Genomic DNA, 17,029 nt, shown 5'->3' with positions numbered 1-17,029 from the left:
ACTCAGGAGGCTGAGGCAGGAGAATCACGTAAATCCGGGAGGCGGAGCTTGCAGTGAGCTGAGATCTGGCCACTGCACTCCATCCTGGGCGACAGGCGACAGAGCGAGACTCCGTCTCAAAAAAAAAAAAAAAAAAAAAAAAGAAAAGACGACATGATTACTATGGAAGAATAATTCTGTTGCAATAAATGTCCTAGAATGAGAATTGATAAAATCATTCATCAGTTTTGTTATGATTTCTACTAACTGTAGTCAGATAAATCAAATTGGAGATTATTTTTAGGATTTTAACGTCTCCTTTCTACTTCCCAGTTTTAATATTTTTTTCCCTGCTGAGTTGAACTTCCTCTTCATGATTCTTGTTTCCTGATTCACAACAGAGAATAGCACCTCTTGTTTTTTTAAAACCCAGGGGTGGCCGGGTGCTGTGGCTCACGCCTGTAAACCCAGCACTTTGGGAGGCCAAGGCGGGTGGATCACCTGAGGTCGGGAGTTTGAGACCAGCCTGACCAGCATGGAGAAACCCCGTCTCTACTGAAAATACAAAATTAACCAGGCGTGGTGGCGCATGCCTATAATCCCAGCTACTTGGAGGTTGAGGCAGGAGAATAGCGTGAACATGGGAGGCGGAGCTTGCAGTGAGCCCAGATCGCACCATTGCACTCCAGCCTGGGCAACAAGAGTACAACTGTCTCAAAAAACAAACAAACACACACACACACACACACACACAAAACCCAGGGGTACTTTTGGTCCCCTTTCACTTTGACCCTAGTCAGTTTCTTTCTCCCTTCCTTTGTAAGGTCCACACAAAGAGATCAAAAGTAATTTGAAAATACCATAAATTAATTGGGTAATTTGAAGTGGTATTCATTTTTAAAAGTAAGATTTATTATTTAATAAAAATATACATGTATGCGAATATTTGTTTAAAAACTCTGCTGCAGGGTGCAATCATGACTCACTGCTTGCTCAAACTCCTCTTGTCTCAGCTTCCTGAGTGGCTAGGACTACAGGCTCGAGCCACCACGCCCCATTATTTTTCGTTTGTTTGCTTTTCGTGGAGACTCAAACTCCTGTCCTCAAGTGATGCTCCTGCCTCAGCCTCTCAAGCATTAGGACTACAGGTGTAAGCCACTAAGCCTGGCTGGGTTTTTTTAAAACAAGAATTCCACTGATGCCCCACAAGAAACAAATTCAGCTCCTGCTTTGGTATCTGTCCAAGGAGCACTCATGTTTGCCACCTTTCCTTCTTACTTCTCTCCTGCTGCCTCCCTTCCTGTGTCTGCTTTTGCAATTTGCTTTCTTTGCAAGGAAAGAAAATCAAGACAAATGAACTCAAGAAAGCCGGTCAGTTCGGTGGAGGTGTGGGCATTAGAGGCTAGCCTGAGGAGGCAGGTGGACATGAAGCACCTTATTTTGCTTCTCATTCATAATGTGGTTTTGCAGATTCTTACTGGTTAAGACTACCACCGTGAGAAAATACGTCATCAACCAGAAAAGTGCAGTTCTATCAGCTTAAGGGGTGTTTTCATCTGATGTTTAAATTTGTCCATCTACAGGGCCTCGTGATAAAGAAAAAACCTTCCAGATTTTATGAGCAGTTCTGGTCTCAACAGTCAGAATTCTGCCACTAGGATTGTTTTGAAACAGTAATACATGCACAAAGGAACTTGGCTGTTACCTCATCTAATCATGGGATTGTCAGGCTTCAGTCAATAATTACAGAAATAAATAGTCTTTTGTCTTGGGAGTAAGTTATAGTCAGTATTCATCTCTTCGTTTTTTTGTCACTTTTTTCTCTAATTATATTATTTGAAGTTTTGAAAGTGTTCCTTCTATAAAATTAAATTAACCTGCCTTAAGAAAAAAACCTTTATTATCATGGAACTTTATCATACATTATATGTATGTAATCTTTTAAGAAAATAATTTTATATAAAGAAATAATTCTATACAAGTCAAAATAGCCCATTTGCTATTTCTTGGTCAATGGATTTTGCCCCTACCTTACTAGAGTTGTTTCTAGTCTAGGTTTACACTTCTGATCTTGATTCTTGATTTTCGTATCTGTTGTCACTATAGCTGAGTTGATATATAACTGTTGAAGAAAATTATCTGTAGCACCACCTTTAGCAATTAGTCTTTTAAAAGCCAACTGTATTAAGCTTCAGGGATAGGAGTGAACTAGATATGCAGAGGCCTGATACCAGACACTTCTCTTTCTAGCCTAATATTGTTGCAATTATTGCCACCCTTGGTTTACATACAAGACTCAGGACAGTATGCTTTCAAAGTCTATCTTCATCAATGTAAATAACACGTGAGCTTTTAACTCCACCAGGAAGTAGCATCTGAAATGAGTCTTATTGCTATGCAGGTGTGGTCCTAGGTGAGTTTTCTTCTCTTTCCTTTCTTCTTTTCCATGTTGACTTTACTCTTGTCATCTGGGACCCTTAGTGCTGGAAAATCTTGCTAAGACCCTCGCTAAGCCAGTCTGGTAGTGCTTTGAATATTAATATTTTGTTCTTCTTGACTGCAAGAAGTTTGGGCAATTTTCTCATAGACCCAGGCATTGGCTAGAATCCCACTGGTCATTCATGGACATTCAGAACTATGATGATGACTCCAACCATTGATATGGAGAATATACTCACGCAGCTGTATTATAGCCACACAATTTTACCTCCTTCAATAGTGAAATATTCTATCTCCAAATCTTACTTTATGATACCTCTTGGGACTACATGTTGTATTGTTGACTACTTTTTTTTTTTTTTATCTCTAGCTACTACTGCTGTCCAGTCTCAGCTGTTACTCCTGCTCTTATAGGCTGCTGAGAACCCGGCATATTTTTCATCAAAGCCTGCTCAGTTTTGAATCAGCCACAAAATAGCCATATGTCTTTGGTCTTGACGTTTAATGTTAATAGTAAGAAAGGTTGATTTGATAATCTCCATTTTTTTTATTCAATGTAATTGCAGTTAAAAATGTCACAACGATAAGCTTATGGGCATTACTTGATATCCTAAATATATGAAATATTATGGAAAAAGTCTCATATAGAAAATTTCAGGTATGGATTGTAATGGGTATGGAATTATAATTGCTGATTATGAAGTGATTCTTGTTCCATTAACTGCATACTTGACAGAAGAGTATATTAACTAAAATAAAATCAGTTTATCATTCAGTTTCCTGACATCATTTCAAAATTAATATAAAAAATAAAAATAAGGTCCTTATTCATCAGATAATTTTAGAAGAACATTTTAACAGTCATACATATTAGAAGAATAACATTATAATAAAAAATAATGCACTTATGGCTAGAATCATCAATAGAAATTTAAATAAAATAAATGACCAAGAAAGTTAATATTAAAAACCAGTGGTCATAGGCAGGAAAGTCACAGCAGGAGAACATACAAAGAAATAATATTTTGGGGCTGGGGGCGGTGGCTCATGTCTGTAATCCCAGCACTTTGGGAGGCCGAGGCAGGCGGATCATGAGGTCAGGAGTTCGAGACCAGCCTGGCCAACATAGTGAAACCTCGTCTCTACTAAAAATACAAAAAATTAGCTGGGCGTGATGGCGGGTGCCTGTAATCCCAGCTACTCAGGAGGCTGAGGCAGGAGAATCGCTTGACCCCTGGAAGCAGAGGTTTCAGTGAGCCGAGATTGTGGCATTGCACTCTAGCTTGGCCAACAAGAGTGAGACTCTGTGCCTTGTCCACAGTAGATGTACAGTACCTATTTGCTGAATTACTGAATATATCTGTCTGATTTTCAGTACTGTGCTTAGATTAAAGTGACTGTTTTGTCATGTAGCATTGGAAACTCACCACTGCTCCATTTCTGGCTCATGCTGTGCATTACAGCAGGGTTTCTTACAAGTGCTAGCTCACAGGCTCCCTCTTGCTGGTTCTAGGTTTGTCCTCTGTATGACACACAGATCAAATATAATTATTTTCCAGTAAAGCAACTTTCAGCCATTTGAACATAGCCATATGTTTGTTCTTAGTCTTCTAAAAAAAAAAAAAAGAAATTATATTTTGGCTTTGGACATCTCCTCTAAGTCAACCTGGAACACTGAATTTAAATATCTTAATTCATACTGTTTTAGAGTCATGTAGAGTCCTAGAATTTATAACTGGAAAGTACCTTAGAGACATTTTAGTCCCTTCCACAGAATGACATTAATTTTATTACATGGTATTCCAGTGGCCTAAAAGCATTGATTTTATTAGTCTTGTTCTTGCCAAAGTGTATTGAAAGGACAATATTAGCTTTTGTTGCAGTTGCTTTTGGCATTTTCATCATGAAGGTTTTCCTTATGCCTGTCCTGAATGGTATTGCCTAGGTTTTCTTCTAGGGATTTTATAGTTTTGGGTTTTATATCTAAGTCTTTAATACATCTCGAGTTAATTTTTGTATAAGGTGTAAGGAAAGGGTCCAGTTTCAGTTTTCTGCATGTGGTTAGCCAGTTTTCCCAGCACCATTTATTGAATAGGGGATCCATTTCCAATTGCTTGTTTTTGTCAGGTTTGTGAAACAGCAAATAGTTGTAGATGTGTGATGTTATTTCTGAGATCTCAAGGATCTAGAACCAGCAATACCATTTGACCCAGCAATCCCATTACTGGGTATTTACCTAAAGGAATATAAATGATTCTACTATAGAGACACATGTGCGTGTATGTTTATTGCAGCACTGTTTACAATAGCAAAGTCACGGAACCACACTAAATGCCCATCAATGATATACTGGATAAAGAAAATATGGTACACGTATACCATGCATACTATGCAGTCATAAAAAGGAATGAGATCATGTCCTGGAAGGACATGGATGAAGCTGGAAGCCATCATCTTCAGCAAACTAATACAGAATACAGAAAACAGAAAATGAATACTAATACAGAACACCAAACACCACATGTTCTTACTCATAAGTGGGAGGTGAACAATGAGAACACGTGGACACAGGGAGGGGAACAACACACACGAGGGCCTGTTGGGGGCAGTGGGGGAGGGGAGGGAACTTAGAGGATGGGTCAATAGGTGCAGCAAACCACCTATGTGACAAGCCTGCAGTTCTGCACATGTATCCTGGAACTTAAAGTAAAATAAAAATTAAAACAACAACAAACCAAAAACAACAAGTAAAAGAAAGTATAATAATGATGCATAAAGCAAAAAGGGACACTTGGAAGTTACAAAATGTATAATTAGCCGGAAAAAGAGAAGACTAAGAACAAATATATGGCTATGTTCAAATGGCTGAAAGTTGCTATACTGGAAAATACATTTGATCTGTGTGCCATACAGAGGACAAACCTAGAACCAGCAAGAGGGAGCCTGTGAGCTAGCACTTGTAAGAAACCCTGTTGTAATGCACAGCATGAGCCAGAAATGGAGCAGTGGTGAGTTTCCAATGCTACATGACAAAACAATCACTTTAATCCAAGCACAGTACTGAAAATCAGACAGATATATTCAGTAATTCAGCAAATAGGTACTGTACATCTACTGTGGACAAGGCATAGGAAATTAAGTGTTAATAACAACAAAGTCCCTGACCTCATCATGAGTAGTTGACTAGAGGACAAAGGCAAGTATAGTGGAATTATAGCATGGATAGTAAATTTGGAATGCTACCACAGCACATAAAAAGGGCAACAATCTCATTTTGGGGAATAAGGAATGGTTTCCAGCAAATAATGGTGTCTAGACTGAGACCTAAATTCCAAGTATAGTTGGAAAAACATGGGCACGAGGGGCTAATTTTAATGCCAAATAACATTCCCTGGTAGAGATGTATCAGGAATCTAAATTTTTAACAAGATCCTCAAGCAATAGTTATGTGTTTGGCCTTGTACTATAGTTGTTATGTATTCAGACTATGGATTAACTTTTGGAAAACACTTCATAGACAAGTGATGCCATTATCAAAATTTGAGTGTCAATTTAAATTTTCATAGTCAATCTTATGTTACCATTGACTTGCATTATTATTTCAAGTATTTTCTCACATTATTAATTCTCACTTTCAGTGGTTTCTATCCTTTTAGTGTTCTTTCTTCCTATTTCTGTGTCAAGTAGTTTTTGATTTTATACCATGGTCGCAGTAAAGTAGAATTACTGGTTAAAGTTCTTGTAATAGGAATCATCCAATATTTGTGTTCTTTATTGAGGTGTCTTGAAAGAAGGTAAATCTATATAGTAAATATTTTTTAAATTGTATCTTTGCAAATTATATTCCTCACTAGGCGTTAAGTACTCTTAAGGCAAGAAGCTAGTCTTGTTCATGTTTATATTCTCAATATCCATCTGACTACTTGATTTACAGTAGATGCTAAATACATGTTGTTGTTAAAAGATGAATAAGAATATAAATTGGGGCCAGGCGTGGTGGCTCACACCTGTAATCCCAGTAGTTCGGGAGGCTGGTGGGGGATCACGAGGTCAGGAGTTTGAGACCAAACTGGCCAACATGGCGAAACCACATCTCTGCTAAAAATAGAAAAATTAGCTGGGCATGGTGGTGCACACCTGTAATCCCAGTTACTCGGGAGGCAGAGGCAGGAGAATTGCTTGAACCCGGGAGGTGGAAGTTGCAGTGAGCTGAGACTGTGCCATTGCACTCCAGCCTGGGTGACAAGAGTAAGACTCTGTCACAAAACAAAAACAAAAACAAAACAAAGCAAAACAAAAAAACTATATATTGGAATAATCATGTTCTTGGTCTCAGTTCTTAAGGCCACAGAACTTTGAGCTGGATGTTTGGTGTTGTAAAATGTGCCACATTTTATCCTCATTCGTAAAAGCAGGGATGTTTGAAGTAGGGCAGGGTGAATCAGACTGTCAAATCCCAGGTCATTGATTCTGGCAATAAGCTAGAGTAATTGTGGCAGGGTTCTTAGTGACTGTGGTTGATGCAAGTGGACCCTGAGGAAGTAATGCTTAAATATAGCATTCCACAGCATTTCTATGTCTAAACGAAGTAGCAGTCAGAATGAGCTTACCAAATAGATACGATAGAGGTGTAGAGAATTAGCCAGTGGGGTGTGAAACCACAGAGGGCTAATACCTTGGAAAGTGTTGAACAGAAAATATGAAGGGACAGTGAGATCCATAGGAATTCTGGGTAATGAGCAAGTTTCTTTAGTTGGTTTTATGCAGTATTTAAAAAACAGGAAAAGTGTCCTTAAGAAACTGTGTTACTATCTGAAATACAAAGGATAAAATTTGTTTTACATTTTATTTTTCCATATTTATGTATATAAATATAAAAAGAAATTATAAAAATCAAAACTGTACAATGGTTACCTCTGTGGAGAAGTCAGAAAGAGACTGGGTTTGGGGGAATATAGCAAGGAAGATTTTGGCCTTTTCTAAAATATATTTTATTAATGAGAACTTTTTTTGTACATTAATATTTCATTAAAAACCTTTTAAAGAGGTCTTTATGTTTTATGGAAAACAGAAGGAGGGAAAAGGTAAGATTGGAGACCTAGAGAACTCTAAGGAAACTATGATTTAGGTAAAGGATTTTGATGCCTAAACTGAGTCTAAAAGTGAAGATAAGATATTTTGGTGTTAAAATAGGCAACATAAGAAAACCTCCGGCATACAGCACAAACAGTACTGAGAGAGAGTTTTATAGCATTCAATGCCTGCATCAAAAGAATAGAAAGATCACAAGTTAACCTAACATCATACATCAAGAAACTAGAAAAACAAGAACAAATGGAACCAAAGCTAGCAGGAGAAAATAAATTACAAAGATCTGAGCAGAACTAAATAGAATTGATACCAAAAGAACAATACAAATAATCAACAAAATGAAAAGTTGGTTCTTTGAAAAAATAAAAAAAAAGTCATAGACAACTAGCTAGATTAACCAACAAAAGAAGAGAGGAAATTCAGATAAGTACAATCAGAAATGAAAAAGGAGACATTACAATTGATACCTTAGAAATACAAAAGATCATCACAAACTACTATGAGCAACTCTACACTCACAAACTAGAAAACGTAAAGGAAATGAATACATTCCTGGAAATATAACCTCCAAAGATTGAACCAGAAAGAAACAGAAAACCTGAACAGACTAATATTGATTAGTAATATTGAATCAGTAATAAAAATCTCCCAAATAAGAAAAATACAGAACCAGATGGATTAACAGCCAAATTCTACCAGACATAGAAGGAAGAGTTGGTACCAATCCAACTAAAACTGTTCCAAAACATCAATGAGGGGGGAATCATCCCTAACTCATTTTATGCAGACTGTATCACCACTACCAAAGCCAGGCATGGACACACATGAAAATAAAACTACAGATAAATATCCCTGATGAGTATAGATGCAAAAATTCTTAATAAAATACTAGCAAACTGAATCAAACAGCACATCAAAAACAAAACAAAACAAAACAAAAAAAAACCCAACAATGAAGTGGGTTTTATTCCACAGATTCAAGGATGTCACAACATAGGCAAATCAATGAGTATGATTCACCACATAAGCAGATTTTTTTTTAAAAAAAAACCTCATATGATCATGGCAATAGTTGCAGAATAAGCAATTGATAAAATTCAGCATGAGTTCATGATAAAAACCCTCAAGAAGCTAGGAATAGAAGGAAATATCCGAAAATGATAAAAGCCTCATATGACAAACCGGCAGCCAACATCATACTGAATGGGAAAAAGTTGAAAACATTTTCTCTAAGAACTTAAACAAGACAAGGATGCCTACTTTCACCACTTTTATTCAAAAATAGTCCTAGTCCGAGCAATCAGGCAAGAGCAAAAAGGAAACGTATCAAAATTGGAAAAGAGGAAGTCAAATTATCTCTATTTGCTGATGATATGATCGTATACCTAGAAAATTCTGAAGACTCCACCGAAAGACTCCTAGATTTGATAAATACATTCAGTAAAATTTCAGGATACAAAATCAACATACAAAAATCAGTAGCATTTCTAAATGACAATAGCTATCTAGCTGAGAACCAAATAAGAACTCAACTTCATTTATAATAGCTATAAAGAATACGTAGGAATTCATTTAATCAAGGAGGTGAAGGATCTCTACAAGGAAAACTACAAAATGCTGAGAAAAAAATGTAGATGATACAAACAAATGGAAAAATATCCCATGATCATGGATCAGAAAATCGGTATTGTTAAAATGACCATACTGCCAAAGCAATCTGCAGATTCAATGTAATACCTAACAAATTACCAAAGTCATTTTTCCACGGAATTAAAAACAATATAAAATTCTTATAAAAAAGGAGCCTGAATAGCCAAAAGAATCCTAAGCAAAAAGGACAAAGCTGTAGGCATCACATTACTTGACTTGAAATTGCACTACAAGGCTATAGTAAGCAAAAGAGCACAGTACTGGTATAAAAATAGACACATTGACCAATGAAACAGAGTAGAGAACCCAGAAATAAAGCCACATATCTATAGCTGGCTGATCTGTGACAGTGTTGACAAAAACATACACTGGGGAAAGGGCAGAAACCCTATTAAATAAATGGTGCTGGGAAAATTGGATTGCCATATGCAGAATGAACCTGGACCCCCATCTCTCACCATATACAAAATTTAACTCAAGATGGAATAAAGACTCAAATGTAAGACCTGAAGTTTCAAAAATACTAGAGGAAAAGCTAGGAAAAACTTTTATAGACATTTGCCTTGGCAAGGAGTTCATGACTAAGACCTCAAAAGCAAATGCAACAGAAACAAAAATAGATAAAGTGGACTTAATTAAACTATGAAGCTTCTGCCCAGCAAAAGAAATTAATCAACAGAGTGAACAGATAACTTGCAGAAGGGGATAAAATGTTTACCAGTTGTGCATCTAACAAATGACTAATATTCAAAATCTACAAGGAATTCAAACATCTCAACAACAACAAATAACAAATAACTATTAAAAAGTGGGCAAAGGACATTAACAGACAGTTTTCTACAGAAGACATACAAATGGCCAACAAGCTTATGAAAATTGCTCAACACCACTAATCATCAGAGAAGTGCAGATTAAAACTACAATGAGATACCTATCAGAAGGGCTATTATTAAAATGTCAAAAAATAACAAGATGTTTGTGAGGATGTGGAGAAAAGAGAACATTTACACACTGTTGGTGGGAATGTAATTACCAGTACTCTATGGAAAACTACATGGAGATTTCTCAAGGAACGAAAAGTTGAACTACTATTTGAGATGCCAATTCCACTATTGAGTAGTTTCCCAAAGGAAAATAAATTATTATATATTTTTAAAACCTGTATTCATGTGTTTATCACAGTACTCTTCACAATAGCAAAAATATGGAATCAATCTAAGTGTCCACTACTGGATGACTGGATAAAGAAGATGTGGTTAGTATACACCATGGAATCATACTCAATCCCAAGAATGAAGTGATGTCTTTTGCAGTAACATGGATGGAACTAGAGGACATTATCTTAAATGAAATAACTCAGAAACAGAAAGTAAAATACTGCATGTTCTCACTTATAAGTAGGGGCTAAATAATATGCACATATGGCCTTTTAGAGTGGAATAATAGACATTGATAACTGGGAAGGGTAGGAGGGTGGAAGTGGGATATGGGAGGAGAAATGATTTAATGGGTATAATGCACTCTATTCGGATGATGCCTATACTAAAAGCCCAGACTTCACCACTATGCAATATATCCATGTAACAAATCTCTGCCCCCTAAATCTATTTTTTTAAAAGAATAGACAAGAAATACATATTTATTGAATGTGGGACCAAATGGGGACAACTTTCTGAGACCTAAAGTTCCAAAATAGCCATTCAACTATGCAGTTTGGAAAGTTAGAACTATGATCCATTACCAGATAATATAGGCAGAAAAATTTTACTCAGTTGAAAGAGAAATTTCTTGTGTTACGTATGTCAAATATTGAATCAAAGGAGTTATCACTGGAATTGTTTAGATAGATTATTTGATAGGTTTTTATGTATAGTTAAATTCAACAACTATCAATAAGTATCTACTATGTGAAAGGTATTCTGCTGAGTATTACAAAGTCTTCAAATAAAATCAAGACTTTTTATTTAGGAAATGTACAGTCTTGTGAAAGCTATAATAATATACACACAGGTGGGCACACATATAAAAGTAAAACTGATATCAGCAAAGAAATATGAAAGAAAATTACGAGGAGAGAACAAATATCACAGGAGCGATCATAAAATATTTAATGAGGAAGATATTTAAAGATGAGCCTTGAAACATAAGTAGAACTTCAAGGTGAAGTGGGTGTTAAAGTTGAAGTGGAGTCAACAGTAAAGCCCACCATGAGAAAACAGCATACATCTGAAGAAGTCGTAAGCAGACTGGCATTTTTAGACTGCAGAGTATGGGAAAAGAGAAAAAAGTGAATGAAATTTTAAAGAAAAGTTAAGCCTGAATTGTGGAGGAAATTACCATAGACAGGATTTGCTGCTTCATTTGGTTGGTGCATGTGAAATAAAAATAAAATATATATTTATTTGTTTCTTTTTAAAATGTTCTTAGGGCTGGATATTTGGAATCTTAATTCAAAGTGAATCATGTGATCATTTAGCAGAAACAGCATAGAAACATTAATTCAGTTAGTGATCTACTGGAACAAGGTAACTAAGATAGTGAGAATCTGAATTAGTATTTTGATGGTAGAAAAGAGATTGCTTAGCAGTGATGATCACATTGTGGAGACATTTGAATTGGATGGAATTTAGTTTTACTCAACTCTAAAATTGCATGCAAGGGTTTGTAACTCCAATTTGTGGTAAATTTTTTAGACTTTGAATAAGTCTTTATAGGAGTAGTACATGTTAAATATGAACTCCCTTCAAACATACAAATTTGAGCACAACTTTCTGAATCTGCTTTGTTTTCACATTGTAGATGATGAGATTCATCACAGGGAGGATAAGCAAGTATATGTTAGCAATGAGGGTGGGCACATAGGGTGGGGGATGTTTTCCAAATCTGTGAACAAAGGACAGGCTGATCAAAGGGATGTAGAATATACCAACAGCAGTGATATGAGAAATGCAGGTGCTGAAGGCCTTCTTCCTCTCCTCTGAGGGTGCAATGCTGAGAACTGAGCGAATGATCAGCAGATAGGCGAGCAAGATAAAGATGGAGTCCACTCAGGCAGTAGAGATGATTGCAGTTAATCCTAATGCACTGTTGATCTTTCTGTCTGAACATGAGAGTTTCTTCACATTAGGGTGGAAACACTAGGAGTGGTGGAGCACGTGGCTGTGGCAGAACGACAGTCACTTAAAAAGTAGGATTAGTGGTGTCAAAATGACAGTCTCCCTGGTAATGACTGCCAAACCAATCTGTGGAATTCTTGCATGACTTAGAATGATAGCATATATTAAGGGGTTAGAAATGGCCACAAAATGATCAAAGGCCATAGCCTGGAGCACTGAAGATTCCATGAAAGTGCAGAGGTGAATGAAGAACATCTGTGATAAACAAGTGTTAAAGCTGATCTACCGAGCATTGAGCCAGAATATTCCCAGCACTGTCACCAGTGTAGAGATGCATAAGCCAATGTCAGTGGTGGACAACATGGAGAGGAAATAGTACATGGGCTCATGGAGGACTGGCTCAGTGAGGATGACGAAAAGGATCAGGGTATTCCCAGAAAGGGCAGTTAAATAGAGGCAGCAGATGGGGAATGGAGATGCAGATATGGGCCCATTCAAGTCCAGGGACTGCCGTCAAGAGGAAAGTAGGGGAAGTGGAATTATGGAAGATTGGCATTACGGCCTTTTGGAGCAGAATTCTCTTGTAGGATCTTGACTTCCTAAATTTAGAATTTTTAAATTACTTTAGTTGAAGTTTAATATACATTCATTAAAATGCATAAAGCTTTAGAGTACAGCTCAAGGAAGTTTTACATCCACCTCTACCTGTGTAACAATGTCCAAGATCAACTTATTGAACACTATCGGCAACCCAGAAGGCCTCTTAATGCCACATCCTCATCAGTGTCCTCCCAAATAGTAACCATTATTCTGAATTTTATTACCATAATTATCTCTCCCTATACTTGATTTTTATATAAATGAATCATGTATTACATAGTGTTTGTGTTTAGCTTCTTTCATTCAATATTTTGTCTGTGAGATTAATCCCTGAACTAAGATGTTTAATTAATTTCAATTTAACTTCAATTTATTTAAATACATTTATTCGATGTTTACCACTTACTATCTTGTACTCTCATGATTTTGATTACATTTTTCATCCTTCAGCTGGATTATGAGAATAAGGGGTATTTGGGGCTAATCCTTGTTTAGTGGAGTTGCTTGCTCATAATAGATATTCAGTATGCATTTGCCAGTTGATTTACCTTTATTTGCTCTTCCTGAAGTATTCTATTTAACTGTGATTAGGCCTTGGTATAAAAAAATAATTGACTAATTGTGATTTGGAATTTTAGAATTATTAACTTAGATACCAAATTTCATTTACTCCATTTAGTAAGCAGGAAAACATCTCTTTTCAGTAACTACATTTACCTAAGAATTCACCCGAGGTAATGCCCATTCATCTTGCCTCATTATATATGTTTAATAGGAGAGAGATGTTTCAGTTCCTATGAACCTGAAGCTTGATATTCTTCTTAGTTTGTAACATTAAAATACCGCCCTGTTTATGATTATAAAACCTGTTTCTGTTTTGATAAAAATCAGTGAGACAAATAATAAGCTTCTTTTGTAACATGTATGCCCTGGTCTTTAATCTGATCTTTGTTCTCTTATAGGATTACTCAGGTATATAATATTGTGTTAATGATAAGACCATTTCCATACTTTGCTCCAATTATTTTACATAGACTATTTCATTTGAGTCTTATGACAAACCTAAAAGAGAGGGGTTTTTTTTGTTTGTTTTTTGTTTTTTTTGACAGATGCATAAACAAGTTTGAAAGTTTGGATACATTGCCAAAGTTCATAAAAAGTGAAATATATGATATTGGAAATCAATCAGAGGAACAAAAAGATACTAGAGCCTGTGCTATTAACAACCATACTACACTGTCTAATAATGATGATAATTATGACATAATCCTGCTTCAGTTAATATTTACTTCTTAATAAAGAAAATGTGGGACAGATATCTGTATTTGAATATTTCTGATTATTTAAAATTTGTATTGTTCAGACTTAAAACAATTTTATTTCAGGATTCTCCATGTGTTATATGATATGTAATTAGATTACTGAAACTCATTTTTTTGCAAATAGTAAATACTTAAGATAATATTGGATACTATAAATCAAATTAATCCATTGTGGAAATGACATATTTATCATAAAATCAAAGTATTACTCAAAATATACTTTTAAGTTTTTATGATTTCTACTAGTTTTACAAACCATTCAAGTTTATTCTCAGTAAGTATGCCCATTTTTACGCAAGTTTTATCATCTAATTGACAAGTACTTACTTAGAGTTGCAGATGAAAATTAGTTTGGCTATTTCTCCAAACACGTTGTCTATTTCTGTGTACTTTCAACTACATAGGCATTCCGTGGACAATGGATTTTATATATTCACTTTTCTACTTTAAAGCTTTTATCTTCTTCCCAGACTAATCTCCTGAATATTAGAGCCGCATGTCTAACTAGTTGATTCTTTCACCTTAAATATCTCAAAGCAAGTTCAAACACAATATGATTGCATCTAAATTTAGTCTTCTTCACAGAACCACAACTTGTATATCCTATTTCCCCCACTTTGATTAATAGCTCTATGGTAGCTCTGTAGCTCTGCAGATTTATAAATCTATGGTAGCTTCATATATGAAATTGCCTAATTCAGAAATCTGCATATACTCTCACCTTTCATCAGTTGATCACCAATTTCTGTCTTTATTGGACTCTTTCTAGTTCACACACCACGTTGCTGTCAGTTTTTTCTGAGATGTAAAGTAGACGTGCATTTTAAAGTGATTTTAATCTGCACTATCTGAGTCTCTCCCAACTTTCTATTAAATTTTCATCACAAAGGAAGAAAAAAAGAAACAAACACAAGCAGCACTGATACTACAACTGATGGATATTCTAAATCCAGAAAATTTTGGAATGGTTAACTTCTCTGAACTGAGGAAAATGGAGATGGATGTGGACACATAAGAAGTCAAAATATAGGCCCATATTTAATACACATCCATAGTCTATAGTAAGGAATGCAGAGTCTGTACCAACATAAAAAGTTGGGAACCAGGCATTTATTTTTATAGGATGCTTAACTATAAAGTAACAAGGACTTTATTTTTGTATCAGATGTCTCATCTCAAGAAAAATAGCCAAAAGGGTGGCTATAAGGGGTAGCATTGGTAGAGATACATTGAATTTTGAAATTAGTATTAGCCCATGTACAGAAGAGAGTGAAATAAAACAGTACATTTTGAGAATGTAGTTTTACAATTTCCCCTATGATTTTAAGCCTGCAAAGAAATATACAGTGTTGGTTGAATGTTATCTGTAGGCTGCTAGAAATCGGGAATTATACCAGAAACTGCATTCCACATAATAATGCTTATTGGGACAGCAACCATGAGCAAGCCCCATACATAGATTTTAAGAAAAAAAATAAAAACTGAAGAGATCTTGTTTTGCACTAGAGAGTATATAAAGAAAAAAAAATACTAGCATGAATCTTTAAAATATTTCATTAATAAAGGAACAACATCTGGAAAATCCAGAGCATGAGCATGTATGAAGAAATGTAATAATGTTTGTAAACCATGTAGCATATTGCCTATCACATCACAATGACTCAGTTATCAGTATCACAAAGGTAAAAACTTCTGCAGAACTAACAAGAAAACATCCTTAAGGTAATGTAGGTAATAGCGTCATATAGCGTTATGGAAAAACAAAGAACACATTGGAAAAATATCAAAATAATACAATACTAAAAAATAGAATTAAAGTACACATTGGACATAATCAAAAACCAGAGTCAAGGGACAGTAATTAACTTAGTTCAATTTGGAGAATGCATTTGAAAAATTCTCTCATAATGCACAGAAAAAATACAATGAAAATAAAATGAGAAAATTGAATTTGGGAATGGCACAAAATGAAAAGCCAATATACAAATAACTAGGGTTTCAGGTACAGTAAACAAAAATAAATAGAATAAAAATGACTGTTCCAAAGGAAAGACTACAGTGTATTGAGGATGAAAAAGCTCATTGCATTCCAGGTAAAATCAAGAAGATGAGAACAAGCATACAATATTTGACTTAAATAAGTTTTTTAAAAATTATAAGCATTCAGGCAGAAAATATGGATTTCCTATAAAGAAAAGGAAATTAAGCCAGTTTTACAAAAATATTAAAATATTTAAAAAGACCTTTATACAACATGCTATTCCTGATGCAGAAATAATAAAATATGTTAAAACAGATGGAGATTGCACATTGTTGGAGCTGGGAGTTGGTGCCCTAACTAGCTGACAAACTTGCAAGTGTAGGTAGTGTGCTATGTGAGGGGCAAATTTTTCACTAACACAACAAAGGTCTTTGGCCTAGTGAGTAGAGTTTGACAATAATCCTTGCTACAAGTATAATGTTAAAAAAAAATTACTAAAAAACACACAAGACACTGACGACTCCAAAGCTTTGCTAAGAGATATTTTAAAAGATGTAAATAAGTGGAGGGATATCACATGTAAATTAATTAGAAGACTCAATAGCATGGACATGGCTGTTTTCCCTTCGTGAATCTATAAATTTGATGTAATATCAATAGGTCTTTTTTACTGTAAAAATTGACATTCTACAATTTATATGGAAATGCAAAATACTTACAATTTTGAAACAGAAGAAACAACCTGGAGTGCTTACACTACCAGCATTCAAAACTTAACATTAAACCAATGCAATTAAGACACAGCATGAGGACAGTCATACAGATTAAAAGAACAAATTGGAGAGTCCAGA

At 35.4% G+C, this 17,029-nt stretch overlaps 1 non-coding gene and 1 pseudogene across 1 annotated transcript; one reads left to right on the top strand and one right to left on the bottom strand.

Moving 5' to 3' along the window:
- Nucleotides 1-11,885: 11,885 nt before the first annotated feature.
- LOC119626431 (olfactory receptor OR51C1-like) lies at nt 11,886-13,038 on the bottom strand (annotated as a pseudogene).
- Nucleotides 13,039-16,499: 3,461 nt separating this feature from the next.
- On the top strand, nt 16,500-16,652 carry LOC119626704 (small nucleolar RNA SNORA62/SNORA6 family). The gene has a single exon (XR_005242844.1). It is a non-coding gene; the product is annotated as a small nucleolar RNA SNORA62/SNORA6 family (small nucleolar RNA).
- Nucleotides 16,653-17,029: the final 377 nt, after the last annotated feature.

Source organism: Chlorocebus sabaeus, chromosome 1, assembly GCF_047675955.1.
Source record: "Chlorocebus sabaeus isolate Y175 chromosome 1, mChlSab1.0.hap1, whole genome shotgun sequence".
NCBI classification, from domain to species: domain Eukaryota; kingdom Metazoa; phylum Chordata; class Mammalia; order Primates; family Cercopithecidae; genus Chlorocebus; species Chlorocebus sabaeus.
This window is presented reverse-complemented; position numbering and strand designations above follow the sequence as displayed.